The sequence below is a fragment of the Psittacula echo genome, assembly GCF_963264785.1.
Source record: "Psittacula echo genome assembly, chromosome: 12".
In the NCBI taxonomy this organism is placed as follows: domain Eukaryota; kingdom Metazoa; phylum Chordata; class Aves; order Psittaciformes; family Psittacidae; genus Psittacula; species Psittacula echo.
The window spans coordinates 4,997,031-5,011,719 of NC_137747.1; positions in this window are offsets into that span (position 1 = coordinate 4,997,031).

A 14,689-nucleotide genomic window follows, 5' to 3' on the forward strand; every position below is an offset into this window, starting at 1 on the left:
TTCATGCATGGAGGGGGTGTACATACAGTGCAAAGTTTATAGATTTGTCTTGGCCAGACTTTTGCCATTGCTGCATTGTGCTCATGGCTGCCAAAGTTTGGAACCCAGCACAGTGGGTGACACAAGGAAAACTTTTGTCCCCTGGATTTCCACCCCCCCCCAACCCTGTATATAAGCTGAAAGTCTTTATATTTGAACTAAATATTTAAATGCTCTGTTATTCAGACAAATGAGAACATGATCTTGGGCCTGAGCTGTGGAATTAATGGCAATACACTGGAATATTTTAACTGACCTAATGTGTGTTCGTTGGGATTCTGCCAATCGTCAGGTACGTTTGCACATATGAGAAAATTTGCCTTCACCAGAGTGGCTTGGAAATCTGTTAGAAAGACTACTAGAGGCTTTAATTTTGAGCCTGTGGTGGGCAGGGGACCTGACTTGGGGTTCATTCTTAGTTGGAGTTTGAAAAAGATAAGTGGGATTTCCTTTATCATGTCTTCCATGTTAATAATAATCAGACTAAACCCCACAAAGGTTATTGTGCTCAATGCTACCCCAGCATGGTTTTTGGGCTTTAGTAATTTTTACCTCTTATTTTAATTTCTGTCAGCAGGAATTGACTGTCAGCAGTCAATTTCTATTGATATATTTAAGGGAAAAGGTTTCAGTAAACACTAATGTGCCTGCATTCATTTTGGGTGAAGTAACATACATGTCAGCTGCAGACTTCAGGCATATGAACTTGGAGGTAACGTGAAGAACAAAGAGAGAAGCCAAACTGCCCCCATGGCAGAAAGGTGCCTGGATTACAACCTGGAACCTTTTGCAGCATGGCTTGGTGACTGCAAAAATCCTAGGAGAAAAGGATGTTAAGGAATTAGCATCTCAGCGCTTAGTGATGGGAATATGTGGGAAACTTTGCAGCTTCGATTGCATTTTGAAGCCTTGACTTGGAAGGAGGTTTCCCATGTAGACCCTGAAGGTGAAAGGCCTTCCTGCTTTGCCAAGGTACCACCATTCACTTGGACAGTGATGGCTGCAGGAACAACTGTGCAAAACTGATGTCTTTTAAGAAGAAAATTAGGAGCTTGAGGGGAAAAAAATGGGCAAAATGAGATTGTAAAATGGTAAAATGGCAAAAGGCACTGAAGTTCTTATAAAAGATGAGCTGCAATATCTCTGTGTATCACCAGGGACTCTGGGCCACAGGGAAGTTCATTTGAGGGCGCTCTGCACAGTGTGAGAGCTATTGCTAATGGTGGCTTCACAGTTGCTGGAGTTTATCCATTGCCATCTGTCTTTATTTTGCATATTCTACTCGGGGAGACGCTACAAATCAAACTGACTTGGTGCGTCATTCCCGCTCCTCCAGCCGGGCCATGCCGTGTGTGTGGCTGGCAGCGCTGAGTAAACCGCTCGGAGACAGGCAGAGGGCAGGAGTGGGGGCTTCCCAAAGAGGATGAAGCCGTATTGTTTGCTCAGTATCAGCTCTACTGCTCTAAAGGTCACAGCGAATTGAGAATAGGAGCCCTAGTGAGTCAAGATAGTTAGACGTAATATCTGGCTGTTCTTGCCCTTTTCTGTTTTCTTTTGTGGTCTGGCATTGGGCTACAAGTTGTGAACTTCAGAAAGCTGTTGCAGGTGCGGTGCCAATGTCTCCTCTAAGCAGCTGATAAGGAGAGTCTCTCCCACCACTTGGTTGAAAACATTCCCTTTTAAGTGAGTGATCTCTGGTGGCCAACAAGTGTGGCATAAATTTTTCCCTTTGAAAAATGACTTTTGTGCATAATGTTGCCAGCAGAAATATTCGTAGTCAGCAGCTCTCTCTATATGCATTAATGTTACTGTTCTGTAACACTGCTTTTGTTAAGAGATCAAAATGAAACTAGAGAAAGAAAACCAGTGTAAGGAAGGTAGTAGATAGCAAGTAGGACAAGCAGATGTAATAGTTAACATATGCCATCTTCTCTGAATAGTTTGGTGATGCTTTATGGCTGTGGGTTTTTGGGAGTTCTCACTCACCTCTCTTCCTTCAGCCACTCTTCAGTGGCTGTATCAGGTTGATTTTATTGTAGTTGTAATTTCAATGTAGCTTTCCAATTTGCTGTAACATTCATCTGGGCAAGGGCCATAATATTCATGTTTTACTAGCCAGGAGGACTGACTGATGGGGTTGATCTTGAATCCCTTGCTGATGAAGGTGGGGAAATGCTGAGAATGAGTTTACTGATGGTGAAATCCTAGCCATGAACACAACTGATGTACACACATCTATGCAAGCAGCAGCTCTACAGCTTCCTCAGGGTCTCAGTGCTTTGTCTTTTCTCTAAAACATTCATTGCATGAAACGTATCTTGGGGAACAATCCCGATTGCTGCATGCCAGCCCTTATCCCCTGTTGCAAAATAACAAAAAGACCCCCCCAAAACTCAGAAGAATTCTTGTCCTGCTTCCTGGTTTCCTCTTTTATGGGTAGCTGGGTGGGAAAAAAAGTGCTCTTTCTTGTGTTGAAAGCAACACGGAAAGAATAATCCACAGCCAGGTCCCAACAGGGAAGAGGGAGCATGATGTTGAGCTCCTGGCTGCAGTGAAATGGCAAATTCCAGTGCAGAAGCTGGGAATGCCAGGCTGGACTGGAGGAAATGCCGAACCGTGAACAATCTGTGATCACAGAGCCAGCGCCTCTGTTACACAGGAACTCTGCTGGCAGCAGAAGCAGCCACGTGCTGCTGGGAGCAGGGCCAGCCACATGGCACCATGGGGAGCGGGCTGGTCCCTGGGCCACCCTGGGCACCAGCAAATGGTGTCTTGAATGGTGCCTGTGCTGTGCCACTGCTAACCCATGGCCCTTGATGTGATGGGCTGCTCATGAGCAGTGTCTCCAGATCTGTGTTTCAGTAACCATGTCTTAATACATAGGAAAGTAAGAGATAAAGCAATCGCTTTAGCAAACCTGGAAATGTGAGTGGCTTAATAAATATCTCTTTTACCTCATTCCCAGATGTCTAGTAAGCCTTGTAAAGTGGTTTCCTGAGTAGCCTGGGTCATAATTATGGAATTTAGCATTATCACAAATCTGACAATTGCTAGTCGGGTTTCGGTTTTTCTTTTTTCCTTTTTTTTCTTGAGACTTCTCAGCTTCTTTCTTCCCAGGAGAGTTGAGTCTAGACAGTGAGCTGAGAACACCGGAGAAAGCGAGTACCTTCCTAGAACATCTGCTCTACCCCATAGTCCAAGATTTGTGCATGTGCTTTATTCTCAGCTATTCCTCATTAGTTGTCACAATCCGGGGCCTTGGACGCTGAGAATCTAGGAGAGTCTGCTGCTTGCATAGGAGCAAAAATGTCACATTTGTCTTTGCAATCAGTGTTGCTTCATCTGAATGGTGCTGTTGGCAGTAAAAGAGAGGAGTCTCACGCAGAGCCAGGGAAACCTCCTGATCCTCACCTCTTCTGCTTTCGTCCTCAGGCTCTTATTTCTCTTACTCTCACATCTTATGTAAGCAGCAAGAGAGCACTTCTAACAAAACTCCCAAATATTTGACTTACAAGAAGCAAAAGACTCAGTAAACCACCCAGATCATCTTGTGAGGATGGAATAGAGGTGTTTCCCAGGGCATACTCCCTGGATTAGTCCAAATGTGTACATACCCCACTGAGACAAAGCAGAGAGAACAATAAAACCTATGTATTGACTGTGTCCCGTTTCCTACTCTTGAAAACTGTATCCAGCTGGAGAAAAGCATCCAGCACTAATATAACTGTGTGAGCGTTACAGAATGGAGTAATTCTTCCCAAAAGAAAGTTTGCAAACTTGGAGAAGTCATTACTGAAGTCAAAAGGTTTCTGAATATGCCTGGGCATGAAACAGTACTGCAATGCCAGCAAAACAGCCTCCAATTTGAATTTATACCAGTCAAACATGATGAAAGTAGAGCCAACTTTAAATAATGTTTTAAACCCAGATTATATTGCACTCATCCTAGAAGCACATGGTGGGCTTTTTAAGCTGATGTCCCTGTGTCCTGAGGCTCTATAGCACATTGACCCATCTTTCTCTGGTCCTTGCGCACAGCCTAAAGCAGCTTTGGTGAAGGAGCTTTGGTCCAGCTTTCTGGCCACATGAAACTCTACAGCAGTGGTGGTTTTGTAGTAAGGACCAGTACAAATTAGGAAATCAAAGGGATCAGAGAAAATGAAGAGCAGCAATCAGCCAAGGGAATGCTTTCCTTCCCAAAACTTTCCATGTCTGAATTGCAAAGACCTTTTTCCACTTGGATCAGTAACATGAAGGGACTTTGCAGAGGAGTTTATAAGGGTTTTCTCTCTCCATCTCCAGTTTCAGCATCTTGGGGATATTGCTAACCTCCAACACTGGTCTCTCGCAGCAGAAACATGTGAACTCCGGAAGCTCTGCTCCAGGTCTCAGATAGGGAAGCTGAGTACTCGAGTCAACACTTCAAATTTATTGATGTCTTGCACAAATATTTATGGGGTCATTTCCTCCCTCAGTGGCAGGCAGAGAGCCAGCAAGGCTGCTAATTTATGGCATGGTATTTATTGACAGAAATGTATAATTGTTTTACATTTCAGAAGAAAACTGGGTGCTGCAGCATGGGGAAAGGATGTGTGAGCTGGGAGCTCAGTGAGACAGCGGGAGCCTGAGGAGCTTTTGCAGCAATTTCCCAATACAGCAGAGCAGGGACACTGCAGGATGTGCCAGCACCGGGACCCCTGGGAGCAGGGGGGTACCCAGGTCCCTTAGCACTGGTCTCTGCTGGCGTTCCTCTTCCTTGTCTTCCCTCCAGCAAACTTCACCCACTTTCAGAGAAGTCTGAAGGATGATTTCAGCTTGTAAACCTGCGAACTCCAGCTGCAGGGCATGGACACACGCAGCATCTCCTGGACCTGCTGTCCAGGTTATTTGACAGAAATGCCAATGTATCCTGACAGTTGCCCCATACTGAATTTCTCAGATCTTGTATTCCCAGACAAGATCTCTGTGCAATGAAAACTGCTGGTGTCCAGCTTTGGAAATACATACTGAAAAAACAGAGGGACTGCATTCTTGTAAGCTTCCAGCTCTGAAGTGGTACCAGGGGTTATCTCCTGTTACAGCCTGTGCATCTGTGACCAGGTTTCTTCCCAGCGCAGCCCAGTGCAGCATCAAGCACAAGCTCAGCGTTAGCTGGAGCCCCACAGACCCAGTCCTTGTCCTCCACATGGGGGCCATGAGGGAGTGAACAACAAAACATTGCTGGACCATTTCAAGCTCAGTATGTGTAAACTGAAGGAAGCAAGAAGGCTTTGTCAGACAGATGACACAGGCACTTTGAGGTTTCCTCCTCTCTTTGGCCCTGGGGTGAGAGGGTGGGTTTTTTAAGCACAATGTGGCAGTGGTTTCTCCTCGGTGAATCTTCCTCTTGAACCGTATCACTGGCACAGGCTGGTAAATGGAGCACGGCAGTGGGCATGTGAGGAAGCTGGCTTGCTGCAGGGCTCCAGCAATGCAAACCCCAGAAGCTTTGCACCAGGGAGGTGCCAGTCCAGCATCCAGGCATGGGTAGAAGGATGCAAAGGTGACCAAAAGCCACTTTCATCCATCCTCCCCTTTCCCCTTCAATGACACATCTCCCTGAAGCCCAGCACAGAGTTTCGTCCTTTCACGTAAGCCAAATCACACAGAAAAGTCACCAAAACTGTCTGTCCCATAATTCAATTATAAAAAAAATGCAATAAAGTAAAAGCATCCTCACAATGCGCTGTTGGAGTGGATTTTTAACCAGCTTTGCCACTGGCACGCAAAAATAAAGTAAAAAAGCACAGGCATCAATTTAAACCAGAAACAATATTACAGTAACGCTGTGTATAGCGAGAGTTTCAATTTTAATTTTAGTTCATTATCTTTTTCCTTATTAAGAAAAGTAAATCTGTTTTGTGTTTTCATTATTTCATTAGCTCAAGAAACCTCATCAGTAACCATGAAAGCTGCCAGCATAAATAGCACAATTTTCATATGTGAGATGGAATAATTTGCTTAACCACCTATTCAGCAGAGGCTGGAGCTAACAATTAGAGAAAGCAGCGTGATTCGAAAATAAGTTACAATTGATTGTGTTTCAGTGGCAATGAAGTTTGGAATGTGCTAATTGGATTTCACGTACACATCTGAGCCGCAGTAAGCTGACATGAGACTTGGGACACCTCGTGAAAGAAGACTCTTCTTAGGAAATGTACAAAAAATTGCTTAATACGATATCTAAAACACAATTAAAGCAACGTGCTAATGACACTCTCACTTCTCAGAACTGAGTGGTGACATCTTCTTCTAGGATTTACACCCAGATGGAACAATTAAGACATGTTCTGCAGGATGAGACATTGTGTGCCCTGGAAGTGCTTCTGAACTGATTCACTTTGGAGCAAAAGTTTCAGAACATTCAGAATTTCAATGTTTTTTTGCCAAAATGTCCCATTCCAACAGTGATCCTTGTGGCCTAATTAATGATTAAAGCCAAGAGAGGGACAGGAATCTCTGATAGTGTAAACAGTGAACTCTACACTAAGATCTGTTCATTTTTACCCGTTAATTTTTACTTTTCAAAGAACTATGGAGGCAGGAAAGAAAGTTTCAAGGGTCCAGTTGGTCACTTCAGCTGAATTTCCAAAAGCCCTCTGAGAGGCAACATTTCTCTGTGGGAATGCAGAACAAAAGGACTTGGTATTTCTTTGTCCTGTTTTCTCATCACTGGTGATCCCTTTTCACATACAGGAAAGTCCAGGCTGTATCCAAGCGTGCAGTGGATTTGGGTGATGCTGTGCCCACTTGTCAGCCACATAGCTGGGAACACGTGTAGGTTGAAGCCTTATCCCTGTCTCCTGGCTCTCGCTGGCAGGTGTGAGCTTTCACAGGCAGGCAGCTCCAGTTCCTCCAGCAGCCTGTCATCTGCTTGATTTTTTAAGCTTTTGCAAAATATCTTTCATTATATTCTCTTTAATGTGTAATTATAGTCAGAAAATTGATACGGCACAGCCAGCTCCTGGACCTGGACATGATTGGCTCTTTATGCATTGGCCAGAGATGATCTATTCAAGCCATCACACTAAGAGCTATAAACCAGCAGCGCTTTCTCAGGGGATTAGCAGAGCTGCAGCACCGAACTCTTTGTTACCCTTTGCACTGCCTAGTGATTGTTTTTCTGGTGTAAACGTGTCTGTACAGCAGTAACAGCAGAGCTGGCAGTGTAATGTGGGCAGTTAACCGTACAGATGCTGGTGGTGGTCTAGGTAGGACAATATAGAGCTCAGTGGAGGCTAATTTATCCTGGGTTTCAGTTTATCTATTAGCCCATGCTGTGTGCTATGCTGGTGATGGCCAGCCTCTTGCTGAAACCTGAGCTTGCTCACTCGGAGGGAGGGGGGTATCCCTGCAGGATCCGGCCATCTGGTGCGTAGACGCAGCCTTTGCGTGCTTTAGACCGTGTTAGCTAATCTCTCCTCAGAGTACACCTTTATATCTTAATTGCTCCCAACACATTGCCTATTCCCAGGGTGTCTACCGGAGGGATCAAGGGCAAAATAACTGATGGAAATAGACTACTGTGCTTCTGGTTGCAGTACCAGTTTTACACCTGCTCCCTCTGGCCAGGCTGTGTGCATCCCTTTAGCCTTTATTGCATTAGCACCCTGTTTTTCCTATTTTGAAGGATGAAGTTTGGTTCTTCCCACTCACAGGGCAGAATCTGGTCTCCTAGCACCAAGTTTTTACTTTCTTCTATGACTATATTTGCTGCTGGTGGGTATTCCCTCTCAGTCTGGTACAAGAATCACAGTGGCTTCCTTAAAACTGACAGTCTCCTGTGGCCGTGGGCACAGGTCTTCCCTTATCCTGACCCTGTCACTTAACAGCTCCCAAACGGTTGCTAAAAAGGGGCATATCTTTACTTAGCTTTTCCAACAGTCTGTATTAAACTTGATATATGTATACATCACTACTCATCCCAATAGCTAATTATGGTATTCTGAAATCACTGGGCTGCTCCTGATAACACTTGTGAGAAGGCTTTGAGTTAACAATTTGGGTAACAAAGTGGGTGAGTCAAACTTCAGATTCCCTACAGGTGTGGGAACAAATGGGTACATTGGGTACATGCCCTCAGGGTGTGATTCCAAGATGCATTTTCTGCAGGTGCAAATGTGGTTTAAAAGGGTTCTGAGTTGCCTGCTGCTGTTTTCCCTTTCTCCATCCCCTGTGCTTATCTCCATCTCAGTGTGCTTTATGCAGCTGTTCCTTGGGCCACACTCCAAATCAGAAGACCAGCCTTGTTCAGGTTAAACAGAAACTGGGAAGTTTGAGGTGGTACTTCATAACTTTTTTGAAAGAAACTCTTAGACTGAAGAGGTTCTACACTGTCTGTGGTCAAAGCTGGTAAGTCAAGCAGGCAACAATCGACTGGCTCTGTGGTTATCTTTGTGTATCTAAGGAAAAGGAGTTTTAACTACTCTTTCCACCCTATTTATTCTGGTTTGGCTTCACCTGGAAGACATAATGTTACGTAGGAGCATGCAGGCTTTGTTCCTGTTTATTTTGCACCAATAAATAACTACAAGTAGCTGCATTTTGAGTGAAATTGCTATTAGACCCATCTGACCTGCCTAGATAGGATTGTGCACTCTATGCAGCAAACAGATATGAACTGCTAAACTGCAGGCAGTGAATCCTCTGTACATTAACTCCTCTTCCTATGCAGAGGCTACTGAGACAGAAACAAGGGAGGTGTTTTTTGCTAATAGCTATATGTGCACTGTAGAAACTCATCTGCTAAACAGAGGACCACCCACAGATCATTGTTTTGGACACTTAAACTGTAATTTTCTTTTATAGATGTCCTGCAGTACAGGCTCCACCAGGATTCTGGTCTCTGGCACATACATATGCATTGAGCACACTGACAGAAACCTAATGACTTACATGGCTCAGCCATTAAGAAAATAGTTCAGAGGTTTTTAAAGGAGAAGTCCTGAATTGTTTATGGAAACCTCCTTGGATCTCCTTTTCCAGGAATGCATTATTTATTGTGGTGGTACCACAAAGGGGTAGGGAAGGCATATACCCTGAGGAGGAGAGGCTAAGTCTCCCTGTTGCGTTTACTGTCGTAACAAAGTGCAAAAGCCTGGTTCTGATCTTAATCATCTTAATGTGAATCATGAGTGGTGTGGGCTATGGACATGTGTTCTCTTGTTGCTTAAGTGATGCCAGCACAGAAGTTGGCTCTTTGCTGCTTTCTTGCTACAGGTTCCCCCTTTGCCAGCCACAGAGCATGGTCCCAATACTCTACTCCAGGCAGTAAGATAGCCTGACTGGATGCTGTGGGCTGCTTTTTCCTTCTGCAGCCCCGCAGTGCCCACTTCTCTCACAAAATGCACAGAGAAGGAAGCCAGGATCACCTACCTATGAAACGTATTCATTTTGCCAGGTTAGGTGTGGAGGTTCACTTTTAATAGAAGACTTGGGGCTCAAGCCTCCAAACCAGCTTTGAAAAATCTGTCTGTACTCAGTAATATCCATAAAATAGGGATTCCTTTGGTGTGCTCATCAATGAATGATCCCACTGATGTTCCCATTGTTTTGTGCAACCATTCCAGCCAGCTTTTCCTCCTGCTTCCTCTTTGCTGTCCTCTTGTCCCTGTCTTTGCTTGCTGGCAGATTAGTTCTGGGCTCACTGGGTGTATTCACCTTGGGGAGGCAGCTTAGTCTCAGGAAGGGCAAGTAGTTGTAAGGCTGACTTCAAGGAGACAAGTCTTCTCTAGTCCATCCTTGACTTGCTTGAGTGACCTTAGAAATGTCTCAGACTGAACTGCAGGATCTCTGTGTTGTGGTGGTCTGTGATTAAGGGTCTTTACTGCAAGCAGGGGTGTGTTTTAACACACCTTTATTATTGTTTATTCTTTCTAAGGTTTCTATGCAAGGTATTTGAATGGTGTCTAGCACAAAGTGGGGCATCCGTGATCTGGATGTGAATTGAGAATACTGAGTAATAGAAATATTCAATGATAAATACATGAAGGAAGGACAAACTTGTCCTTATTCTTTTCTGTCTGAAAAAAGTAGGCTTGCTTCCTATTGGACTAGGTGGACATTTAACCCTTAATGGCAAGGGATTCTTTGAGACAGAGGTGACTGTTTTGATCATAAACTCATGAGTATTACTGGTTTGTTAAAATGTAATATTGCAGAGTCCTTAAGCTACAGAGACTTGGGTGGGGAAAGAGGGAACGTGCTGTCAAGTTGTGTGACAGATGTGTCCCCAAACGTGTAGAGTCCAGTGACAGGAGAGAGGGTGCCAAATTAAGGTGATGCTTGAGACGGAAACTTCAGTAGTGTGGTACCCTGCTCTGTGGCTGACACCTCCCTGCATCCGATGGGTGACCCCATGCGCTGTCATTGGTGTCCCTGCAAAGAAGACAGCAGTGGCAGCACACCATGCATATGCACAGTGGGTTTGCTCAAGTGGATGAGGAAAAGGCCACAGGCAAGGGAAAGGGTTCTGTGCTCAGCAGGTCTGTGTGCCAGGAGTAGAGCGGTGCAGAGCAGGAATGTGTGCAAGGTGGTATCGCTCTCCCCAAACCACCCTCTGGGGCAAGAAATTGAATTTCAGTCTCAAAAGCACTGTTGAGGCTACAAACCAGCTGCTTGGTTCATTTCACTGCTTTCTGGCTGCCTGGGTTATAAATTGCCATTATTTCTGCATTAGATTCATATTAAGGGAGCTGCAAGGAACTTCAGTCAAGGGGTCTCGCTCATTTCTTCTGTGCTTCTGATCCAGGGACAGGATTATAGCAGGACAGACAGAAACATTAGCAATGCTTTGCAGTTTATGGGGCGAATTTGAGCTTGTAGGAAATCCCATCATTCTTCTAGCATGTGCATTCGTTAGAACTAACGGCAGTTATACAGATGTTGAGATGGAGGAGGTCACCTCATAATGTCTATCACAGAGCATCCTTTTTCAGTGGGTGCAGCTATAACTCTGCAGAAGGCCAAGGATTTTATTAGTGTGACTGCAGAGTCATGGAGATTAAAGGGCATTTGACTTCATTTTTTTTACACGTATTTTGGTTTTAAAATGTCATTGTTCAGTACTTCAGGGCCCTGTTTCATCACTGCATTATTTTTATTCTATGCCAGTGTCACCTCATTGATTTCTGGATGTACGGCTGGAGGGTTCAATGCACCATGGAAATTCTGAGGTCGGCTTTGAAATGAAATCTGGGATTCAGCTCATTTGTCATCTTGGGGAGTTTCCAGGCTGTGGTCGCGCTGTGTGTGTTCGTGTATGCAGAGAATAAAAATTCTGCCAGTTTGAGGTTTCTTCCTGGACGAAGGACAAATATCACTGCTGAGCCAAGGGTCCCGTGGCTCGTCTCACGTCAGGTGCCTTCAGGATTAGTCAGGCCAGATGTGGGCTGTTAGGAAAGATGATTATTTTCATTAATATTACTTTAAAAAATTGTTTTGTGAAAAAAAGCTGGGTTTGGCATCTTCAGTAGAAAACATGTGAAGATATGAAAAACAATCTTGAAATCACAGTTTTAGTTCTGCCTTTGGTTGGGTTTGTATCCTTGCTTTCCTGCTATCTTGCTCCTCAAGAGCACTCATTGCACTCAGAGTAAAAGCTGCATGTTTGAATTTTGAAATCTGAGATTCATTTGTTTATTTATTTTAAAGGAAAATTTAAGGTTATCTGAAAAGATACAAGGAAAACTGCTTTCTCAGAAAGAAAGGTTTATAAAATTGCCAGCTAGATCAGCTTGAAATAAATGTTTGACAAGTTGACAATCCAACACCACCAGAGTAGGCTGGACTGATATTTCCAAATTACAATGAAATGTTGTGTAAAGAACCATATATCACAGAAAGTGGAGATTCTTCCTGTGGAGAAGCTTGGGCAGACAGGGATCATCCAGACATCATGAATGTGGCTTAGGGCTGATCCTTTCCTTTGTCTACATCCAGCCCAAGGAACAGGCCACATTCAGCATCCTGGGATGCGCACAGTGCTTTCCAGGCTGGCACAGTGTTACTCTGCTCCTGGCTGCTTAAGCACTCACTCGCCTTCCTTCCAGCAGCAGGGCAAGGGATTGCATTGGTTTTATTCTTATGCACTGCAAAGACCTACTGCAACTGAAATGAGGCAGAAAAACAGATAAAGTTTATCATTGTTGTTACTGTCCGCTTTGTGATGTGCACAAAGAGCAGGCCATGAGGATCTCCCATTTAAATCCACATGGTGTTACTTAGTGGTCCAAATATCTTTGAGTAAGGGATGCTATAGCTGCTGCTGGGACATTTGCAGTTCCAAGGCCAGAACCAGCAAAGAGAAAAGGAAAGTAGACCAGTTAGTTTCCAATACACACTCTGTGGGCACAAACCACGTGCATACCATATGTCCATGTGCTGCACCAGAATGCATATATTTGTATAACCCGTGTGTTTGTGTTTAGCGTATCTCTGAGCACTTGTGCACAGGGTGTGAATGTGCAGGTGTTGTACACATGCTTCTGTCCTGGGTTTATGCGGTTGTTTATGAGGTTATGGCTTTGTGTACTGAAAGTACATGGTGTAAGTATATGGTTCTCTTTATGGCTGTGGTGGATAGATGGGAATGTCCAATTTGTATGGCTGGGAAGGACATAAATATCTGCAAAGAATTCTGGTAATTCCTCAGTTCAGCCTTTATTCTGCCTTCAACTTCTCAATTTGGTTTGGGAGATTATTCTTCATGGCATGTCAAGAAGGAAAAGATGTAGTAGCTAATCCATATATGCCTGCAGATCTTAAGTAAAGACCAAATGTTCCTCTGTCTCAGCAATCCCTGCTCTTGATTGGGCATTGTTCTAAAGAAATGAAAGATTTGACATTTAGGTAAGTGATATTCTGACTTATCCCTCTGTTCTCTCTGGAGAGCCACTGAGAGGACCACCACTACAGGGACACCAGCAATATAAAGTCTGATCTGTAGCTTCTATGTGGCCAGACTGCTCTTCACATCTTTAAAGCACAGGAACAGTTTTACGTATGTCCTGTGAAAAAACAATGCAAGCTGATGATCTGTGTTTTCCCACCCTACATAGCATGAGCTGCTGTCTGAAGCTATATCGAATATGAAAGTTAAAGGTAAAGGTTCTGAATTCAATTCAAAGTGTCAATATGTAAGTTTGTAACAAATGAAACATTTTTCAATTACTGGTAATATGAAACAAAATAGTGGGAAATAGAAATGGCAATCTTTTTAGGTAACCTGAAGGCCATTTCCAAGAGGCACTGTGCATTAACTAAGCAGTGAAAATTTTTACATCCTGATTTTCCCCTGTGTCCATAATAGCATAAAATAAAAAGATTTTAGATAAGATTTCATTCAGTGAATCAATTGTAAAACCACACAGAGCCTTAGTGGCCATTCAGTCCTCAATCTAATGGAAATTTTTACGAGGATGTCAATGCTAAGTTGATTCCTATAGCGGAAAGCACATACAAAGGATCCAATTACAGATGGAAATCTTTTGCTTTCTAAGAGACTTTATTAACCCCTAAAGCACTGAATAAGCAAGGGGTTAGTGAAAAGTTTGCTGATGAACTGGATGATGGTTTATAGCTGACTGCTTCCCCCACCATCAGCTTCTTTTGCTTTTTCCTTCTGTGAATAGAAAAGAATACCCTGCACTTCTGGTAATTAACAGTCATAGTGAAGCATTCAGTGAATGCATTGGATCCTAGAGGAGGCACAGGCTGGTTACATTAACTGTAGGAAGTATCTACCTTACATATTTTAACCTTAAAATAAATCATCCCATGAAAATGGTCAGCAAAGAATAAAGTTCTTGTTAGGCCTCCTGCCAGGAAGACCTCAATGGTTTGGGAATCTGTAATGCAGAAATGGGACCACCAGCATCAAAAAGTCAGGGGGAGAAAGAGGGCTGATAGCACCTCCTCCTGAAACCTGCACCAAAGCACCATTGGGCTCACTGGGCTCCCCATGGCCCAGGAGGCAGTGTGTTGGTACTCTGAGCTCGCTGTTTCGCTGTGGTTTAGTGGCAGATTGGGGAGCATCCTCCAGTTCAGATTCTTCCCTTCAAGGTGCCTGAGCAGCAGAAAAGCTTTACAGTAGTTCCTAAAGCAATAGGCTTGGACAAGGGATGTGCAGGTTTGGAATCCTATTACAGGTCCATAGGCAGCTTAATTTATGTTAAAATGTTGATTTCGTTGACAGCACAGAAGCACTTTGCCTGGTGACTCCTGCCTTGTCTGGGTGACAAGCAAAGCTCAGGAACAAAACTTCTGGTGAGGAGCTCAAGAGTAAGAACACCAAGGTGGATGTGTGTAGGGCTTGTAACAGGCAGTGGAGTCTGCAGCGTGTGCTTGCCGTGCTGGTGCTGGGGATGACTCTTCGGCAGAAGAAGCAGAGGAATTTTTACATCCACTGCTGAGCACTTTCTGTTGTGCTGTGTCTTTGTCCTGCTAAATTTAACTACCTCCTATCAATGCACTACCATCCTTTATGCCAGGACTATATGCACCATGTACATGTATACATATATATATATATATATGAGCCACTGTCCTTAACTGTGTATTATACCTGGAAATGAGAAAGTGAAAAGGTATGGCTGGTTAGAAGAGTAATATT